We start from the raw sequence: 22,490 nt of genomic DNA, 5'->3' as shown, positions 1-22,490 counted from the left end.
CTGTTCATTATTCTGCACTAGCAGTCACACCCAAAGTTAGGTTGTTTTTTCCTCCATTTTGGAGGAATCCTGACCTAGTCATTAATTTTTTTTTGAACTGTTGACTTTCCACATGAGCTGTGTAATACTTTAGAAACAAAACTAGGCTACATTTACCTAGTTTGGGGGGTTTCATCACAAAGCCAAAATTTTGGTCACATTTGTATGTTTCAAGTACTCTCCCTTCTGGAAAAAGTTCTAAACCAGTAATGAAACTAATGGGGTTCTACAAAGTTTAAAAGTGTTCCAGAGAAATAAATCTAAAATCTATAGAATTTAAGAAAACGACATCCCCCTTGTTAGGTTTTTAAACAGCATCCAAAATAATTCCATAGCAGGGATACAATTATCTTAAATATATTGATATAGAAAAAGTCATTTTCTATTATGCATTATAGGACTTTTCCATAAGGGTTTGAGTGAATCTTAGCTGAATTATAATTTGGAGTGAAAAATTAATACTTGTTTCAAATGAAACTGAAGAGGTGTGAACCCATTTGAAATATAATGATATAAGAACACTACAGTAGGACATGAAGTGAAACACACTCTAGTTGAAACTGAGTTTCTCATATCTCTAATGTTAACTTATTTCATAGCTGTTAATATTCTTTGAAAGAGCTACTTTTAGTGATGACTTATTTAGGCTTATAGGTAGCACAATACCCTTCTATTAGCTGTCCTAGACCCCCAATTCAGCATATTATTAACTTTAAGCATGTAGGTAGTCCCAATGAATTAAAAAAGAGTGGGCAGTGCAAAGTTCAGAGGGAAAGGAAAAGCAGCATTTCACAGTACAGGGACAACAATGATCTGTACTCATTTATATATGAAATTTTTTCCTGTAACAGAGCTAGCAGGAAACATCAAGGAAGGAAAGAAGGAAATTGTGCTAATATTTGTGGAAAAAATATCAGATTCTTCCTGTATAATTAATTTGTTCTACATAACAAAAGAGATAAGATGCTTCAGAAGTACATGATTTTGGCTTTTATTCTCTGGGCTGCATGGGAGCACTTAACTCCTGTAAGTGCTAATCGGAGTCACAGACATAATTCCCTCTCACAACAGTGAAACATTTAGGTTTTTTTAATGATTTATTAATTTCTCTATCAAAATGGGTATTTAAAAAACACAAAACCAAGAAACCCAAAATGTATCACTTACTGAGTGTATTACAAAGATTAAGATCCTGTTTAAAGCAAAAGAAAACTAGTTGTGTAACTCAAGCAATATCCTAAGTGGCAAGTAAATAACCTTTTACCGAAAGAAAATATTGTAAGCTTCAGCCTTGTATTTCGTGTTTCCTCTCTCACAGCAGCCTCCACCACTGTGAAGTGACAAGTTAGAAGATGAAAATAAGGAAAAATACCTTACTGCCAAGATGAATTATCTGAGGTGCTTGACAAATTCTACTGCTTATGCCAAATACCTTATAAAAATCCTCAATATGAGCCAGGCTCTCAGTTATCAAATGAACCTTAGAAAAGTTGTCAATTAAAAACTATCAGAGTTCATAGCTTTAACCTGTTTGATTGTTTGCAGAGCAAGACGGAGAACAGTTCAACATTGTCTATCTTCTCAAATCACGCAATTTCACAAGGTGCTGAGCCACAGGTTTCCATGGGTACTGTGGGTGCTCCACAAATGCAGGTATTTACAAATTCATGCCTAATGCCCTTTTAGCCACGCAACAGGCATAGCTATTTCTCTACTGCAATGTTTCTTATCTTTTGTGAGCATTACCTTCCTGGGAAATTGCTCTGGGCCCTGGTCTACTCTACAAACTTATGTTGGTATAACGTCCCTAAGCAATGCAGTTATACCAACCTAACTCGGGGAGGTGGAGTACCTACATCGAAGGGAGAAGCTCTCCCGTTGGCACATGTAGAGTCTTCACTAAGCACTGCTGTGGCACAGCTGTGCCGCTGCAGTGCTTTAAGTGTAGACAAGCCCTGAGTTACTCTGCAAGAGGTGCAAGCTTCACTGAAGTGTATCTCTATTCTGACACCTATTGGTAAAAGAATATGAAAAGCAGTGAAGTAAAGATGGCTGGCCTAAGAGGGACCTGGATTAATTCCTGGCTTCTCAATCCCAGTTTCTTTTGATTGCTAACCTTGAGATCATTCTCTTTTAGGCCCTGATTCAACAAGAGGGCTACTCACATACTTAAAGTTAAACATCTGCTTGTGAAACAGATGCCTCTAAAAGTATGTTACTTATACAAAGAACATGAGATCTTTAAAACAGAAATACCTCAGGTAATTATCAAAGTGTTGTCAATTCTCAGGGTTTTATCACAAGAGTTGTGATATTTCACGTTTTTCTCAAAGCCCCAGCTTACACAGCCTTGTGAGTACAGAAGAATCTCATCTTTCATTTAAGAAAGAAAAGTTTCTAGCCTTCATGCTTGTGGAGAAAAGTTTGAAAACAAACACTAAACACTCAAAACCCAGATGGTAAATAAAAATAATTTACAAGCTAAATACAAATTTATCTTAAAATAAAATCTCATGATTTAAGCCACTCATGATTTTAGGGGTCTGATTCATGATTTTTGAATACTCAGAGTTAGCAATATTTAAAGGTCCTCTGTTTTCAGTTTTCACTAATTTTTACTGAAATTCTGGAAGTGCTGGATCTCCGCAGATATACCTCTCTCCTTCTGGAATGGGGAGCCAGCTCCAGGGGATCCCTCTGGCACCTGAGGGATGCTCCAGAAGGACAGACGGCCACTTGGTAAGCTGGGTGTCCTGTCCCACAATACTAAACCTAATATTTTCCCAGAAAACTGTGAAGTTAATGTTTGCATTGATTTTCATCCGTTTTTAATTTTTTGTAGTAAACACTGACACATTGCTAGGAAATTTTAAACAAAGTAAAGCCAGAAACAAAGGGCCTTAGCAATACTGTACAAAGAATAAATTGACTTATTTAAAAAAAAATCATACATTCTTAGGGAGTTTATTTTGTTTTGGGAAAGAAATATCTTAAAAAGTTAACAAATGAGTTCATTTCTTTGGCAGAAAGATTAAAAACAACAACACATTTGTACAGAAAGGGCTAGACAGTCAAACCACTGTGAGCCGCCCACAGGGAAAATTAGGTGCAGAATGATATTTTCAACTTCCCATGTAGAAATCTTCCACAGAAGCAACACTTAAGGGAGAATTCACAAAAATCAGAGTAATCGTTATTGGTAAATTGCAACTACAAACATTAATTTGCTCTTATTTTTAAACTTTAAGATTAAATAAGCAAATAATACACTGGTGCTAAAAAATGAAACTGGTACTGTGTTTGTAGAAACCTTTCTAGAAACCAAAGTTACAAAGTTTAAGAGTAAAAAGAAACCCAAAGATGGATTAAAATTACTTCCTTTTAAGTTTTTACTTCTGAAGTAGACAGCTGAACTGCTTTAGCATTTGAACTTACAAATCAAATATTTTCTAATGTTACTGGTGATAATAATGGCAAATAATATGGCCGTATTGATTTTTATCTTATAAAGTAGTTTTGAAAAAAACATTGATCAGTTTTGAGGATTGATTCAATTTATTTTTCCCACTTTGTGTCTGGTGCTGGGAAATGAGATCAACTTCTAAGTTTAGCAATATGAAGAAAATGTCAGAAGGTTGTTTTTTTAGTGTGTTTTATCCAAACAGGCTTAACTTTTACCCTTGTTTCTGATGTGTTACTCATTTTAGGTGCCATTTTAATAAGAAAGCACTAACCGAATAGGGACAAACACAAAAATACTTGGTGGTGGTAAAGAAAATCTGAGAAACAATTTTCCCTCTAAGTCTCCTAAGTCAAAGGGAACTAATGAAATAATCAGCTGAACATTGGGTGCACTGATGCCTAACTAACATATCAAAGATAACAGGAACATATAACCTTCGGGAGTGGGCTAGCTCAGTGGTTTGAGCATTGGCCTCCTAAACCCAGGGTTGTGAGCTCAATCCTTGAGGGGTCCATGTAGGGATCTAGGGCAAAATTAGTACTTGGTCCTGCTAGTGAAGGCAGCGGGCTGGGCTGGGCTCAGCTCCATGACCTTTCAGGGTCCCTTCCAGCTCTATGAGATAGGTATATCTCCATATATATATTTGTGCAAAACTATGAAAGTTAAATGTGGGTAACAAGTAGAGTATCAAGTTGCAAGCAGCTGGGCTTTTAAGTCATTTAAAGTGCCTAAGTGTCACTTCACAAAAACACAGAGGCAAGGGCCCCGTCCCAAGGCGCTTACAGAGTAACTTCAACAAATCTAATACAACGTGCAAACAATAGAATATATAATTAAGGTGGTTCAAGCACAAAAAGGTGTGCAGACACGATAGGTGCAAAGCTCAGCATAGGCTGACAAAACCAATTTTAGACAGATCTAATGGAGGAAAGGGGATAGGAGTTGGCACATGGCAGTTGAAAGACTGTTCTAAATATAAGGCGGAGTATGGAAAAAAGGCACAAGGTCACAAGGAGGAGGAGACAAAAGATTGAAACAGTTAACAGAGAGGATGCTGGGAAGCATAAGAATGAGAAGGGGGGTATCAGCAGAGAAGTAGGAAGTGGATGTTATGGAAAGTGTTGAAGGATGAGGCGTGTGAACTTTAACATGGAAGGAAAACGAAATCAATGAAGAGACCTAAGGACAGAAGTCATGGTCTGAGCAGGAAGGAAGATAGGTCTTAGCAACATCATTTGGGGTAGATTGGAAAGAAAAAAAAGAGACACACGGATGGTCAGGGAGGGTTCTGCAGTAGAGGAGATAATTAATGCATGGACTAGTGTTTCATTAGTGGGGATTCAGAGGGAGAGACAGATTTTAAGGTATTGGGGAGGAAAATGCCTCAATTTCGTGACAACCTATATATAATGAGAGAAAGAGAGGAGCCGGACATGACAATGAAGTTTTAAGCTTGGGGTGTTTTTTCAGCAGTAAAGGGAAAGCGACAAGAGTGTTTATGTTGAAAGATAAATTTAGTTTAGAACAATATGGAGCATCAGGAGATCAAGGGATATCCAGGAAGACACAGTGAGGACATATGGAAATGTGTGACAGGACAGATGATGAAAGATCATAAATAGAGGAGGCAGATGTAGGAGACATCTGCATCGAGAGGATGTGATGGGCAGCTATTCTTCTGCTTCAACAGGACTCTCCTGTGGAGCCCACAAGGCTTAATATTATCCAATATTCAACACACACAACAAGTTAAGCCACAGACTTCAGTGACAGCAGTATGCAGTTGACACTCTGTTCTATACAATATCAATACTTAGTTCTGCCATGAGTGCAGGAGACTGGACTAGAAGACCTCTCGAGTCCCTTCTAGTCCTACAATTCTCTCTACTTCAAACACATGCAAAGCCATCATCCATCTTGCCCAGTGTCTGGGTGTGGTAGCTCTTTGATGAAGAGTAGATGGCTGAAACTAAATCTGGGTAAGATGGACACAATGGTGACAAGAGAAGGAAATCATTCTGAAGAACTGGCTGAAACCATAACATCATCCTCAAATGAAGGAATCTGTCCTCCAGTCAAAGCTTTGTATTGTGTCAAGGTTCTTCTAGTCTTCCAGCCTTCATCTAGACTCTTTGCTGCTCCTGGACACCCATATGGCATTAACAGTCACAAATGACTTATCAACCTCTGGCTGGCCAAAACGTTGCACCCCTTGCTATTGCATGAAGCCCTGGCCACAGTAATGCACACTCAGGCTTGAGTACTGAAGCACTGTGTACTTTATATGTTAGACGTGAATGTCCTGAAGAAGTTCCAAATGGTGCATCCACAGGGTAGCATGTCTTCTGAGTAAAATCAGAATTCATCACCCTGGTGCTCTGCCCACTGCCCTGTCACCCTGTCCAATACAAATTTAATAAATTTGTCTCAGGGATCACCTCTTTCCATGACCATGACTTTCCATGGCAGCTTGCCCTTCATCTGTCCCCATTGTGACACTCAAGTGCAGGGAATCAGGAGTTCCTGGGACCTTGCCAGCTGCTATACTGACTATGATTCCCACAATATTCTGAACAAAATTTAAGACTGAACTCGTTATATTAGCTTTCTTTCAGTGGCAGCACAACAAAGTCTGAGCACATCTGTCATTGTGTTATGTAAGGAAAGGGCAGAGAAAAGACATAATAATGCTGAGTACAAAAGATTACCTAAACGACTGGCAGATAGTATTTGAGTCCATGGGAACAAATTAAATCTCCGAAGTTACAGTGTAAATGGAAGAGACAAAGGGAACAACGATTAAACCAAATAAGAATATGTTTATTTGTTTAAAACCAAATGTTTTGACAGGAATATTTTAAACAAATTCTGGATCCATTTCTATTGGTGTGGGATTTTATAAAAACTGTTTTTTTCCCAACCTTGAAATTTTAGGCCAGATTTGTTGCCAGAATCTTTCTGAATATGATAAAGATTTCTGAAATGAATATCCTTTAAAAATGTAATATTGTAGTATTGGTATAAAGAGGTGTCACAAAGCAAGTGGTTGTGTGATTTGTCAAAGGAATCTATGATGCAGTGTACCAATTGTATCAACATTAATTACACAATGGGGTTAGAGCTGGTCAAAAGTGGGAAATTTTTGTGATTTTTTTTTTTAATTCTGACCCGCCATAGATGGGATCTTCTTAAATCAAAAAAGAGAGGATCATTTACATCTGCTGTAGCGTCTATTTTAAATTAAATTGATTGATAGTTCTGTGTTACCCTACAATGGATTCAGCTACTGTTTCCCTTTATGATTCTTAGAATGGGAGATTCTTAAGAGCACATGCAGAACAAATACGGTGACCACCAACACTGTTACAAGTAAAGTCTTGTTTGCATTATAAGGTATAATTGTAGCCAGTTAGTTCATTTTATCATTTAATTGTTATTGTTGTAGTTAACTCACACATTATATGTAATCAATGTGTGATGAATAGATAAGTAGGACAGGATTATACGAGTAGAAGAGTGACAAGTATCTAGGGCCTGGTCAACACTAGGACTTTAATTCGAATTTAGCAACGTTAATTCGAATTAACCGTGCACCCGTCCACACCACGAAGCTATTTAATTTGACATAGAGGGCTCTTTAGTTCGACTTCTGTACTCCTCCCCGACGAGGGGAGTAGCACTAAATTCGACATGGCCATGTCGAATTAGGCTAGGTGTGGACGGAAATCGACCTTAGTAGCTCCGGGAGCTATCCCACACTGCACCACTCTGTTGACGCTCTGGACAGCAGTCCGAGCTTGGATGTTCTGATCAGGCACACAGGAAAAGCCCCGGGAAAATTTGAATTCCTTTTCCTGTCTGGCCAGTTTGAATCTCATTTCATGGTTGGACATCGGGGCGAGCTCAGCAGCACCGGCAACGATGCAGAGCTCTCCAGCAGAGGAGTTCATGCAATCTCTGAATAGAAGAGGGCCCCAGCATAGACTGACCGGGAAGTCTTGGATCTGATCAGTGTGTGGGGCGAGGAGTCTGTGCTTTCGGAGCTGCACTCCAAAAAACGGAATGCAAAGACCTACGAGAAGGTCTCCAGAGCCATGAGAGACAGAGGATACAGCCGGGATGCAACACAGTGCCGCGTGAAAATCAAGGACCTGAGACAAGGCTACCAGAAGACCAAAGCGGCAAACGGACGCTCCGGAGCCTGCCACCACTGCCTCACCAGTGACCGTGGACTCTGACGATGGGATAGTGTCGACGGCCAGTTCCTCGGCGATGTTCGTGGACGGGGAAGATGAGGAAGGGTTTGTGGAGGACGAGGCAGGCGACAGCGCTTACAACGCTGATTTCCCCGACAGCCAGGATCTCTTCATCACCCTCACGGAGACCCCCTACCAATCCTCCCCGGCCGTTAACCCGGACCCTGAATCAGGGGAAGGATCAGTCGGTAAGTGCTTTAAACATGTAAACGTTTATTATTAATGGAACAGGAATCTGAACTATGTGAAAAGGAGGTCTATATATATGGGGATAGAACAGAAATCCTCCTGGGAGATCTCCACGAAGCTCTCCTGGAGGTAATCGAAAAGCCTCCGCAGGAGGTTCCTGGGGAGAGCTGCCTTATTGGGTGCTCCGTGGTAGCACACTTTTCCGCGCCAGGCTTTCATGAGGTACTCAGGGAGCATTGCCTCCCCGAGCATGGCTGCATAGGCCCCTGGTTTGTGCTGGCTTTCACGCAGCATGCGCTCTCTATCTCCTTCAGTGACCCTCCTCAGGGCGATCTCACTTGGCGACTCCTGCATCTAATTAGGGGAATTACTGTAATGTTATGCCTGGTCCAAAGTATTTTTAAAAAATCTCCAGACAGACGGCGTAGCAGAGACTCAGCACGCTGCTGCGTGACAAGCGTAACGGAAAGCCAAAGAATCAAATGGACGCTCATGGAGGGAGGGAGGGGGGACTGAGCTATCCCACAGTTCCTGCAGTCTCCGAAAAGCATTTGCATTCTTGGCTGAGCTCCCAATACCTGTACGGTCAAACACATTGTCCGCGGCGGCTCAGGGCATAGCTCGTCAATGTACCCCCCTCCCCTACCCCCAGAAGGAAAAGGAAAAAAAATCGTCTCTTGACTCTTTTAAATGTCACCCTATGTGTACTGAATGCTGCTGGTAGATGTGATGCTGCGGCACTGTACTGTAGTATCCTCTCCCCCCCACCCCGCCTCATGGGTGGCTAACGGTGCAATAAGACTGATATCCGTCATCATCATCAGCCTTGCGGTAGATGGTGTGGTGCAGTAGGACTGCTACCCGTCCTCGTCATCAGCCCATAAGTAGACGGCCTGCTAACCGTCTTCATCATAGCAACAGGGGGCTGAGCTCCATCAGCCCCCACCCTTCATGTGTAAAGAAAAGATTCTGTATTGCCTGGACTATCATAGCAGCTGGAGGCTGCCTTCCCCTCATTTCATTTCACTAACAAGTCACTGTTTCTTATTCCTGCATTCTTTATTACTTCAGCATAGAAATGGGGGGACACTACAACGGTAGCCCAGGAAGGCTGGGGGAGGAGGGAAGCAACAGGTGGGGTTGTTGCAGGGGCACCCCCTGTGAATGGCATGCAGCTCGTCATTCCTGCGGGATCTGACACGGAGCGGCTGTGCTCTCTGGTTCTCTGATACACTGCAACCCTAGTACAGTTGCCCCATATTCTAGGCAGGACTGATTCTATTTTTAGATATCATAAAGGAGGGATTGACGCAGGGAGTCATTCCCAGTTTTGTCTTTTGTGCCCCCGGCTAATCTCGGCCAGGGGCACCTATGACAGCAGCAGAAGGTATAGTGCAGTAGGACTGTTAACCGTCCTCACCTTGCCAATTTACAATGGCATGGTAGATGGTGCAATATGGCTGATAACCATCTCTGCTGTCATGAAAAAGCAAATGAATGCTGCTGTGTAGCGCTGCTGAATCGCCTCTGTCCGTGGCATCTAGTACACATACGGTGACAGTGACAAAAGGCAAAACAGGCTCCATGGTTGCCACGCTATGGCGTCTGCCAGGGTAAGCCAGGGAAAACGGGCTCGAAATGATTGTCTGCCGTTGCTTTCCCAGAGGAAGGAATGAGTGACTACATTTACCCAGAACCACCCGCGACAATGAAATTTGCCCCATCAGGCACTGGGATCTCAACCCAGAATTCCAAGGGTCGGGGGACACTGCGATGGGGTGGAACAGGGGCAGAGTTTATGCTTTCCGGATTGCCTGCAGCAGGAGTGCGCACGAGATAGGTGCTGTGCATGCTCTTGTTCACAGACACAGACTAGACTGTGTTCATTGTTCGCAAAAATGTATCTTTGCAAGGAATTCACTCCCTTTTTCCCATCACACAGCTTCGACTGTCTCCAGACCTGCCACAGCATCCCCCTCACAGAGGCTGGCAAAGATTAGGCGGCGAAAGAAAAAGACACGGGACGAGATGTTCGCTGAACTTATGGGCTGCTCCCGAGCCGAGGCAGACCAGCAGAGCCAGTGGAGGGAGACCCTCTCTCTGTACCAGCGCTCACACAGCGAACAGGAGGAGAGGTGGCGTGAGGAAAACAAGCAGGCGACTCAAACGCTGCTTGGACTAATGAGGGAGCAAACGGACACGCTCCGGCGCCTTGTGGATGTTCTGCAGGACTGCAGGCAGGAGGACAGAGCCCCCCTGCAGTGTATCTGCAACCGCCCTCCCCGCCACAAAGTCCCATACCCCCCTCACCCAAAATAACCAGAAGGAGGGGCGCCAGGGGCCGTGAAAACTGTCACTGCACCCCAGCAGAGTGCTCAAGTACCCAAAAGCTCCCATTCCCTAAATTTTGAGAAGTCCTTCCCTTCCTGACTCACCCAAGCCCCAATCCCAGTTTCATCCCCTAACTGTCTAGTTAATTATTAAAAATACTTTGCTGTTAATTACTGTTTCCGTCATGTTTTTTTTTTTACAGAAGACTGTGTTTGAAGGGGGTGGGTGGGTGGGGAAGGGGGTTGGTAATTGCATAGGACGGTCACCTTTACCAGGGTACAGACACGGGGGCAGGATCAGCAGCAGGTCACACACACAGTGCAGTCAGTACACACCCTGGTCGGTATGGGAGGTGGTTTCCAGGTTCTGTGTGTGTGTGGGGGGCATGACTTTGTAGCGGGGGAGGGCGGTTACAGATCTTATGCAGCGGTCCTTGTCCTGGACCGCAGAGTCATGCAGCAGAGGAATCTGTATCCGTCCTCCTCCGCCACAAGGTCACATAGCCCCCGCACACAGAATCCCAAAAAGGAGGGATGGCAGGCTCCGTTGAAACAACCAGTCTGGCACTGCGGACCGCTCTAGGAGCAGGAGCCTGTCATTCCTCGAGTTTAGAGGCGGTCTTTACATCACTGCACACCCTACGCAGCACAGTCTGCGTCCCAGTTTCAACCCTTTAACGCAAAGTCATTAATAAAGAAACCTTTGTTAAGTAACAATGGAACATGTATTTTATTTTTACACGTGTGTTGGAAGTGGGGGAAATGGGGTATGTAACTGCAGAGGATAGTCAACAGTAACTGGGTAAAGAAACAGGGGCAGGTTCAGCTTCTCTGTAAAGAAACTGAACAGTCACAGGTCTCGCTGCTCGCTGGTACTTGAAGAGTTCCTTGTCGCTGTCCAAGGCGCCTGTACAGGACTTCATGAGCCAGGGCATTAGCGGGTAGGCTGGGTCCCCGAGGATCACTATAGGCATCTGCACATCCCCAAGAGTTATTTTGTGGTCCGGGAAGAAACTACCTTCCTGCAGGTGTCTAAACAGACCACAGTTCCTGAAAACACGCGCGTCATGAACCTTGCCTGGCCACCCGACGTTGATGTTGGTAAAACGTCCCCTATGGTCCACCAGTGCTTGCAGCACCATTGAAAAGTAGCCCGATTTCTCAGCAGCTGACTGTGGAAGAGGTGGACGATAAGGTGCGAGGAGGTGAAAACGGCCATAACTGCAGCGGGCTCCATGCTCGCAGTGCTGTGGTGTCTGCGCTGTCACTGACCAGAAAAGTGCACGAACAGATTGCCCGCAGGTGCTTTCAGGGAGCGAGGGCGTGATTGACAGTTCAATGATGACAGTTACCCAAAACCACCCTCGACACATTTTTTCCCCCAGCAGGCATTGGGGGCTCTACCCAGCATTCCAATGGGCAGCGGGGACTGCGGGAACTGTGGGATATCTTCCCACACTGCACCGCTTCCAAAGTCGACGCTGGCCCCGTTAGTGTGGACTCACAAAGTCGAATTAGTGTCCTTAGTGTGGATACACAAATTCGACTTCGTAAGGTCGATTCCACAAATTCGAATTAAGTTGAATCGAACTACTCTTATAGTGTAGACATACCCTAGGAGTAATAGATTTGTATTACAGATATAAGTCGGGTACGGCAGTAATGCACAGCCCACACTATGTTGGGAAGGGACTCTTCTAAAGTGCTTGGTGGAATGTGTGATCACTAATATTACATGGTGCTGTAATCTCAGGAGAGTCAATTATTTGCTCTTTGCAGATAATTTATATTTTATATATACAGCGGTGACCACTTAAATGTTTAACCTTGAGGGATACTAAATCTCATTTACTGGCATTCACCACTAGAGGGATTTCATCCCATAGACTTGTCATAAATTGTTTGAGGCAGATGTGTTCATTAATTGGGTCTAATAATCGTTATAATTCACTCTCTCAAGTACCTGGGATTTAATTCACTGTGCAATAGTTCCTTTATTAGGTGTGCCTCTTCTAGGGTAGCACTAGACATGTAAAGCCCTATCTCGCAGACAATTCAAGCAACCGGCACATGCAGTCCCATTAATTTCAATGCAATAGAACTATTTACAGTTGATAGGAAAAATGTGCAGGACTGGGTCCAAAGGTTGGACATTGTTTTGAAGTGCAATAAATTTACTATTTTTCAAGTGTAGTTAATTTGATCATTTAATCGTGGTGTTGTAGTTAACTCACATGTTATATGTAATCAATGTGTGATGAATAGATAAATAGGTCCGGATTATAGGAGTACTAATTGACTCCTGAGATTACAGCATCATGTAACATCAATGATGACACTTTTCACCAAGCACAATAGGTGAGTCCCTTCCAAACATAGGGAATAGCGGGTAAAGTACCTTTCTACCTTTGGAACAGTAATTTTGTCCTCTGCTGTCAAGCCCATATGATGATTGGTGAGTGGTCAGCAATGGTAAGAGAAAAAAAAAGGATGCAATCTTCAGGGGGAAAATATGTTTCCATCAGTTAAACTGCCAGTGGTGAAGACATTACAAATATACACACAAATAAAGTGAAATTACAACACAGTCTGAAGTGAGCAGCATGGTAGATGGGAGTATGAAAGAGTTACTATCAGAGGGAACTTGGGAATTCAGTTCTTGCACACAAGAGCATCTTCAGCATTCACAGGTGCCTCATAATTTAACTGTTAATCTGCTGTATGAATGTCCCCTCCAAGCACTCATTTTATTAACCCTTATCTGCCTATTACACATGCACCTACACAACTCTTTTCAGATGACCAGAAAGATACAGAGAGAAGATGCAAATTGGAAGTACAATAACCAAGAATATTGTGTTTCTTCTCAAATTTCTAACTAGCTTTTTATTGGTCCATTGTGACATTTTATCCTTAAGCCTGTGAGTTTGATGTCCTATTCTCAGCAGGCCTATCATTACGGGCTAAGTACAAGTATTAGCATTTCTAGTGATTTCATGCTTAAAAATCAAAACCACTCTAAAGGCCCTAATATTCTGCAATCCCAAAGTGATGAGTATTACAACATAATTTTCCTCACAATCCATTATTTTAGGACATTTAATATTATCATTCAGTCCTTTTTAGTGCAATTCTATGTGGAAGAGTTTAGATAGTCTTTCATCTACATTCATTCTGTCCTTTTCCTATGATACCACAGATCGTGTGAGTTAATTCACATGGCAAGGATCTTTTCATACATCTGTTGCACAAATAACTTGCTGTGAGAGCCGAGAGGCTCAATTGCCTCTTAGTGCACTATTAAACCAAGTCAAGATCAGCTAAGCTTCAAAGCGAGTAGATGGTTTCATTGCTTTCTTTGTAAGAATGATATCACATATCAGAAGAAAGAATGCTACAGTGGTTTCAAAATCAAGTTAGCAAATCTGTATTATTCTTCTAAGAAACTATGTCAGGGTTTGGCTACATGTGGTAAACAGTATTCACTTGCTGATCTTAAGCATGATTTAAACAGTTGTGACTGAACTGGTTTGTTTAAGCTTGTTATTAAGCACGGGTTAAACAGAGATGTGGTCAAACTGGATTATTATGCAGCGTGGCCAGCTAGCCTAAATGCAACCAAACCATGTTATGATGAGTCAAAAATCAGTCTTCTCTTCTCCAGACTAAACAAACCCAATCTTCCCTCATTGGTCATGTTTTCTAGACCTTTAATCATTTTTGCTGCTCTTCTCTGGACTTTCTCCAGTTTGTCCAGATCATTTTGAATTTTAATCCTATCCTCCAAAGCACTTGCAACCCCTCCCACTTGGTATCGTCCTATAAGTGTACTCTCTATGCCATTATCTAAATCATTGAAGATATTGAACAGAACTGGACCCAGAACCAATCCTTGTGGGATCCCACTCGTTGTGCCCTTCCAGCATGACTGTGAACAATTGATAACTACTCTCTGGGGATGATTTTCAAACTAGTTATGCACCCACCTTATAGTAACTCCATCTAGGTTGTATTTCCCTAGTTTGTTTATGAGAAGGTCATGTAAGACAGTATCAAAAGTCTTACTAAAGTCAAGATATACCACACCTACTTCTTCCTGCCTATCCACAAGGCTTTTTAACCCTGTCAAAGAAAGCTATCAGGTTGGTTTGACGCAATTTGTTCTTGACAAATCCATGCTATTATTTATCACCTTATTATTTTCTAGGTGTTTGCAAACTGATTGCTTAATTATTTGCTCCATTATCTTTCCGGGTACAGAAGTTAAGGCGACTGTTCTGTAATTCCCTGGGCTGTCCTATTTCCCTTTGGTCACTTGGTCCCTTTGGTCACATGTCCCTGCAGCCATAACCCAGAGGCTGTTTGCAGCATCCCCAGAAAAGCTTCTCAGTGGGTGATTAGCATTCTAAGACCTATTGTTCTCCCTAATGGCTCTTCCCAACTGGCCATCCAGACTGATTGCATTCTGTCTAGTGGGCATTCCCCAGGTTTAAAAACATTTGTAATAGATCCGTGACTCTCAAACTTTTGTACTGGTGACCCCTTTAACATAGCAAGCCCCCCCCTTATAAATGAAAAACTTTATATATTTAACACCATTATAAATGCTGGAAGCAAAGCGGGGTTTGGGGTGGATGTTGACAGCTCGCAACCTCCCCATGTAATAACCTCATGACCCCCTGAGAGGTCCCGACCCCCAGTTTGAGAACTCCTGTAATAGATGCATAGACAACATTCCTAACTTCAGATACAAAAATGATACATGCATACAAATAGAATTATCATATTCAGTAAATCATAACCTTTCAAATGATATTTTACATGACCCATCTTGCATAAAATATCTTAGTTATGCCATAACCATATCATCACCATATCTATGAAGAATACGGGGTGTAGTGTCACAACTACATGTACACCTTTTTGGTTTTACTTCTGGTTCTAGGAAGGAGTAATCTGATGCCCTTGTAGCAGTGCTCTCATTGACAGACCTTGCTTCAAAAAACTGGGATCTTTCCTCTCCCAGCTGACTCTGAAGAGAAGTTACATCTCAGATGTCTGTGCTGAGGATGACTGATTATCCCCAAGTTCCAACCCTGCTAGCATTAAAGACAAAGAGCCCCGTTCCCTAAAACAGTATATATTAAAGACTAGGGTGTCCTGCAGAAGCAGTTTCTTCCCTACCACCATCCCTTTCTCATGTAACAGCAGAGTCAATGCATAGAACATATTCCTTTTGGTAACAAAATGTACAGTGAATGTGGAATTTCGATTAAATATTTGTAGAGCACATGCTGGTACAACTCCCATTCATTTCAATAGGAATTGTATCCACTAATATCAGGAGTGAATTTGATCCTTAGAATCCAGAGCAGAATCCCTGTCACATTAAAATAATTTTAAATGGGCCACATTTGGTCCTAAACTATTTCACAGTGCTGTAAGTGTTACAGTCAAACTTGCACCCTTTCTCAAAGGTCTCTGACGGTCTGAAAGTAATATTTGCATTTTCCTGGCATCCCATTTATCATCACAGCCATAAATCTGAGAGATTATCGCTACAAAATTAAATTGATATATTTAGAGTACCACCAAAAGGTAAAAGAAATTGTATTGGCTTGCAGCAAGGACAACAAAAAGCCCTGACGATATGTAATTGCTTACTGCTTGCTGGACAAGGTGCTGACCGCCTGCACCTGGAAAAAATTAGTATTTAAAAACCTGAATCTACTGACTGACAGCACATCTAAGTCTTAACACTGATTTACACCTCATTTGACTTTTATACACCAAACAGCATTTGCACTCTCAAAATATGTGACCAATAAAGGCAACCAGAATTAAATAATGCTGGACAAATTGCAGAGCAACATGAGGCAAAAAGAAGAACCATTACACAGAAAATATAAAACTAATCATCAATGTAATCACACTTCATGTTGTAACAAAAACCATGTAAGTGTTGAGAGGTTGTAACAAGTAATGTTGCTTATTCTATGCCTTTCATGTGATATTATAGTGATATATGCTCAGTATACAGAAACTTTTAGCCAGTTTCAAACAGCAGCAGGTTGAACATAGAGGGTACCTTCCTGGAGAGAAACTAGACTTCAGGTCCCTTGTGTCCAAAAGCAATAAGGACTTTTGATAGGAGACAGGGGCTCTAAATACACAACGCAAAACAAAAGAACAGAGACTGATAAACAGAGACAGGTGAGATTATTCACAGCCTGTGTGTTTCCAAGGTAGGAAAGATAATTTTGACAAGAGCTGTCCAAGTCTAAAGAGGAACAAAACAGTTTCTTCCCAAGAGAGAGGTAGCAATAAAGAGACATTCTGAATAAAACAGGATGGATGGGAAGAGCACATACGGTTGAGTTGTTGAAAGCCTGAAAAGCCAAGCAATAAACTCCACATAACCTGAAGTCAGGGGCGGCTCTAGGAATTTGGCCGCCCCAAGCAGTCATGCCTGCGGGAGGTGCACCGGAGCCGCGGGACCAGCGGACTCCCGCAGGCATGACTGCGGAGGGTCCGCTGGTCCCACGGCTCCAGTGGACCTCCCGCAGCTGCGGAGTGTTCGCTGGTCCCGCGGCTCCGGTGGAGCATCCGCAGTCATGCCTGTGGGAGGTCCACCCGAGCCGCGGGACCAGCGAACCGTCCACAGGCATGACTGCGGAAGGTCCGCCGGAGCCGCCTGCCGCCCTACCGGGAAAATGCCGCCCCGCGCGCGCGCTGGGGTCTGGAGCCGGCCCTGCCTGAAGTACCAGTAACTTCTGGAAAAAAACTACATGGATGTGCCCAGCATTAAATAGCATATAATCAAGGATCATTTATTAAATAGGATGCAACAAGGAGGGGGCACCCATGAATTCTGAATTCCTTTGTTCTGAATCTTGTCTGGCTATAGAGGCAGCTTCCCTTTGGAAAATAGGAGTGCTCTTTAACTCATTCTTTCAGCCCATGAAATGAGAAGCCCAGTTACACTAGTAGAAGAGATATTAAGCATAACATTTTGAACTGAAATGAAGATTCTGTTTTCTGAGATCCCAGCCAAACACAAATTGTCAGCAGACAGAGTATTCACGCAGAGCTGAAGAATTCGTATCCAATGTTGGCTTTAATTTGTTAAGTTCCAAAGACATTATATATTTATATATTATTCTCCAGGTGATGGACTAATTATTTTAATCAAAAAGGCTCAGATTATCATAATCATTTTTAAAGAAGTAATTAACAATTTTTGAGGCCTCAGTTTTTTGGAGGCCAATCTGATACACCTTAGAGATGCCTGATTTTCAGAGAGCAGATACTTAGCACTTTTTGAAAATTAAGTCACTTTATGGTGTCTCAAGTTGAGTAGTCAAAATCTGAGGCACCAAAATTAATAGTCAATACTGAAAATCTTAGCAAGTGTGTAAATGAGCTATAGAAAGCCTATAATGGCTTAATCACTACATTCACTTTAATTGTATATTTATTTATATTTGAACAATAACTAGTTTTATATTGGATGTGTAGGGATTGAGAATGATTGTTCAGCATTCTGACACCTTGAAATTTATTACGTGAAGTATAGGTAAAGAGGAGTATTGTTATACCAGATGAACACAGCCCATTACTGTTTATAGGTCTAAAGCAGGTCTAAAGCAACTTATAACTCAAAGAGTTAAATACTTAAAATGACCTCCTAACATCTGAAACAGTAAGAAACTGAAAAAAATCAATTACTTGACTTAATTATTTAAGGATTAGACTCCTGAAGAATTTACCTTTGTTTTTAGCTATGGTTAAACCAGGAAAAAGAAGTTAATTACTTTTAAGTCATACCTGATTAGTGAATTTCAGAAGAAAGGAGAGAAAAAAAAAGAGTTTAAAAACTATTCTATATGAGTATCTGAGTTTGTAATAGACCTTATCTACAGATGTGGAAAAAATTAATTATGGTTTGTTTTTATTACTGCTGGAGAAATAATTTTGTTTTAAACTAACACTTGAAAAACAATAATGTTCAAATAATTTCAACTTCTAACTTTAGAATAGATTTAACTAACAACAATAAATACTAATGGGCATAACTCTGATTAGCCAGAAGAGGGTCTGTATTAGGGTACTGTGTGAACAAAATTGTCTTTCTAGAATTAGTTGAAGAGAATGAAGATGGATTAATACTGAGTAACATTTGGATTTCTCTCTGTTACTCTGCCACAGCTGCAATCAGTGGGACCTACACGGAGCTGGAGCTATACTTTAAGGCAGTGTCTCTCAACCTTTCAAAAAATTTGTCTTGCGTACCCCTAAATGTCACCTCATTTAAAAACTACTTGCTTATAAAATCGGACAAAAATACAAAAGTTTCACAGCACACTATTACTGAAGAATTGCTTATTTTCTCATTTTTGCCGTATCATTATAAAATAAACCAATTGTAATCAATATTTCAGTGTATAGTATATAGAGCAGTATAAACAAGTCATTGTATGACATTTTAGTTTGTACTGATTTCACTACTGCTTTTTATGTAGCAGGTTACAAAACTAGGCAAATATCTAGATGAGTTGATGTACCCTCTGCAAGACCTTTGCGTAACCCCAGGGTTGCGTAACCCCTGGTTGAGAACCACAGCTCTAAGAGGAGATGGCTGAGGGTATGTGGGTGCATGTTCTCTCTGGGCTTGTATTCACTGCTAAAATGTTGTGGTTTTCACCCTGGGCTTATGGTGCTGACCCACTGAACATACCTTGTGGTAAAAGTGAAGTACCTTGTTTTCACTATGTTTTTACCTCAGGAAGAACACATACATTAGTAACTCAAAGGGAAACAACACATCTCTTTTTCAGCAGCAAAGACGATCCTTGTGATGGCTACTCAGCTTTGGAACTCAGTATCATCCTTGGTCTGTAAAAACCCTAGTTTATTGATTTTTAAGGAATGCTTCTGAATCTACTTCTTAGCGACATGTATTTCAAACAAACTGGTGAGAAAAGCATGAAATAGTTCATTAAAATTGTGTAATCCTTGTCTTTTCCACCTGTTTGACAGGATTTCTGGAGATGGCTGAGCATACTACAGACTGAGCATACTATGGCTGAACAGACTACAGAAGGCGGAAATGAGAATTTTTGTAGCTAATACAGCTGGCTGGCTGACCTTAAGATCATTCCTGTTCAATTATTTTTTTCCAGTGCTGCTCAGTGTATTATGTTGTTGTAAGATTAAGTGTTATTAATTATTTGTATTACATAGCATTGAGGAGCCCTAGTCATGGATCAGGATGCTATTGTGCTAGGTGCTGTACAACATGATAAGACAGTTCCTGACCCAAAAAGCTTGCAGTCAAGTGTCACGGTACCTGGGTAGGCTGCCCTTTTTGAGACCTCAAAATGTACCCCTTTCAAATAGTAGGCCCATACTTCCACTTCTCTCTGAGATGGTATCCTGCAATCTGGCCACTCTCTAACTGGGTCTCTAGGTTACACCTCCCTGGGTGCCAATTGTGTTATCTAGCAAGTCCAACTGGGCTTGGACCCTGCCAGAATTCTAGGTTACACCTCCCTGGGTGCCAATTGTGTTATCTAGCAAGTCCAACTGGGCTTGGACCCTGCCAGAATTCTAGGTTACACCTCCCTGGGTGCCAATTGTGTTATCTAGCAAGTCCAACTGGGCTTGGACCCTGCCAGAATTCTCCTCTGGGAGCCTGTGACACAGAAACTATCCCTGTCAGCTTCCAGATGAGCTGACCACTTCCCCCACTCTGCTTCTACAAGGAACTGCATGCCATCCTCAGCGGCGACCACACCTCCACTGCCAAGAGCCCCGTGGATACTTCGGGGGGACTGGAGGCAGCAGCCAGCAGAGTCAACCCTGAGGACAAAGTGGTGGACAAGGATGTCAAGTTGGACGAGGATGTGGGACAGGCGACAGGGTCGTCTTGTGGAGTGGTGAGCCAGGACCTCTTTTTGAATCTGGAGGGGTCTAGCCAGTCCCAGTACTCTGTCTCTAGCACACCTGAAGCAGGAGAGGAGAGCTCCGGTAAGTACGCAGTTTGCTTTTATATTGCACAGCGACATGAGTTAGAGATGTCCTTTATTTTGATACATGGTGCCCTTTGGAGAAGGGATAGAAATTAACAACACTAGGTACTGTTTGCATCTGCTTCTCATTCCTCTGTGCAGCTTTGCAAAAGTTTGTTAATGCACACTGGGATCTCCCAGGAATCCTTCATAGAGATCTCTAGAAAACTTTCCTAAAGGTACTGTGCAATCCTCTGCCAAAGTTTCCTTGGCAGAACTACTTTGTTTCTTCCCCTGATGCAAGAAACTTTGCTGTGCCAATCAGTAATTACTTCTGCAGGACCCAAAGCAGCACACAGGCAAGCAGCATACAAGACCCAGTCTAAAGCCACACGCATGCAGGAGATGTACTTTTTCCCACCTCCATGATGCGCTGTGATCCATTCTCAGAACTCCTATCGACAGGTGGTGGCAATTTGCACAGTGGGATAGTTACCCAGGTTTCACTGCTCTCTCAGTCGGTGCTTCACCGACACAAGGAGCATTGTGTGAACAGTCACAAACGATGTAATTACAGAGGTTTATGATCATTGACATAACTTAAGTTGACTTAACTCTGTAGTATAGACCTGGCCTAAGAAATAATCCAACCTTTTCCCAATTTGTTACATCAAGCGTAAGACAAGGAACTACAGCTGGCTACAGACTGACTGACTGGGAACATAAGGAAAGCCTAGAGGTCATGTAAAGAGATCTTTTTCACTTTTATTCAAATCTAAAATCATAAATCAAATATATATCCCCAAACCATGCTGCATTTTAATAAGAATGCTTATATAATGAGCCATATCTATGCTGGTGGCAGGATGGGGAGCAATTGACTGAATGGAACCAGAGAAGGGCTTTAGAAATTACCTGACTGGGTGGGGCAACTCATCCATTTCTTCTGCTTTTTGAAGGCTTTAGAAAGACACTATGCAGAAGGCCAATGTGCATTTCTAACCTTAGGTCCGACATACTTGTCAGTCAACACATCCAGGATTTTTTATGCATATGTTAGATCAAAACACCATCTTCCCTCTAAGAAAGGGACATACTTCATTTCAAAAAATAAAATAAAATGTGTTTTTTGGAAAAATACACAGAATAATCATATTTTTGTTATTAGAAAGCCAGTTCAGGAATCCAGGTTTTCTTTGGAAGAGTTTTCCAAAAAGGGTTTCCCTATACTGATACCTCCCTAATGAACCATGATATCACAATACATTGATTCAATTTATAGACTTAATTTCTATTCAACTGCATTAGTGGTGTGATAAACACTTTCCAATTTATAATTCCTATGTAATTAATGCATAACTAGAGTGGTTGAAAGCTAACCAATTGTATACAGTCACTTAACATATTTTATTATACTTAAGCAATAAGCAGGTGTGGCACGGAGACCCCTTGGAAGACGGTCCCCTGTTCTTTGCAATATCTCTCACCTCAGACTCACTACACCAAACATGTCTCACAGGATATTTATCCATGAAGACCAATATGTAAGGTATCTACAGAAAGGTCATAACTTGTCAAGACTCATAACCATTATGAGATACATGTACAGGTAATATTTAAGGAATAATGTATTTATATTCATGTATGCTTTATGGACTTGGAGTAGAAATTAGTCAGCAGGAGGTAATGTATCTTGGTGATGGCCTATTCCAGCAAGGGGGAGTTGTCACCTCACCCTGTTTGGCCAGTGGGACGATGCAAGGCTCAGTTGTTCAACTTCACACAACACTAAGACTTTGAATGGGAAACCATCAGAAACAAGGACAAATAATCAAATCACTTACAGGTAAAAAAGAAACTTTACAACAAGCCAGGAGTTTGCACCTTGTGTGAACAAAACAAAAGGTTGTTTTCAGTATAACACGGAGGGAGAAGCCATTTCCTCAGGGCCGGTGCAAGGATGTTTCACACCCTAGGCGAAACTTCCACCTTGCGCCCCCTACCTGAGGTAGCTCCCCCACTCCGCCCTGAGGCATCCCCCGCCCGTGGCAGCTCCCCCCCTCTGCCCTGAGGCGCCCCCCTTGCAGCAGCTCTCCACCCTGAGGCACCCCCCCGCCCCAGCTCACCCCTGCTCCACGCACGAACACCTCGAGCACACCGTGGCTGCTTCACTTCTCCCTCCTCCCAGGCTTGCGGCACCAAT

The 22,490-nt window shown here is 42.2% G+C and overlaps 1 protein-coding gene and 1 long non-coding RNA gene across 9 annotated transcripts in view; one reads left to right on the top strand and one right to left on the bottom strand.

Annotated features, from left to right (window-relative positions):
* The window catches only part of TPK1 (thiamin pyrophosphokinase 1), a 496,414-nt gene that overhangs the window by 113,527 nt on the left and 360,397 nt on the right, over positions 1–22,490 (bottom strand). The gene's annotated exons all lie outside the window — the stretch shown is intronic.
* LOC123362459 lies at positions 1,356–19,391 on the top strand. 2 transcript variants are annotated; one of them, XR_006576452.1, is made up of 3 exons: positions 1,356–1,437; positions 1,585–1,692; positions 19,317–19,391. It is a non-coding gene; the product is annotated as an uncharacterized LOC123362459 (long non-coding RNA). The 2 variants fall into 2 exon arrangements; XR_006576451.1 differs by lacking the exon at positions 19,317–19,391 and adding an exon at positions 2,177–2,398.

The sequence above is a fragment of the Mauremys mutica genome, chromosome 2 (assembly GCF_020497125.1).
Source record: "Mauremys mutica isolate MM-2020 ecotype Southern chromosome 2, ASM2049712v1, whole genome shotgun sequence".
Lineage (NCBI taxonomy): Eukaryota > Metazoa > Chordata > Testudines > Geoemydidae > Mauremys > Mauremys mutica.
This window is presented reverse-complemented; position numbering and strand designations above follow the sequence as displayed.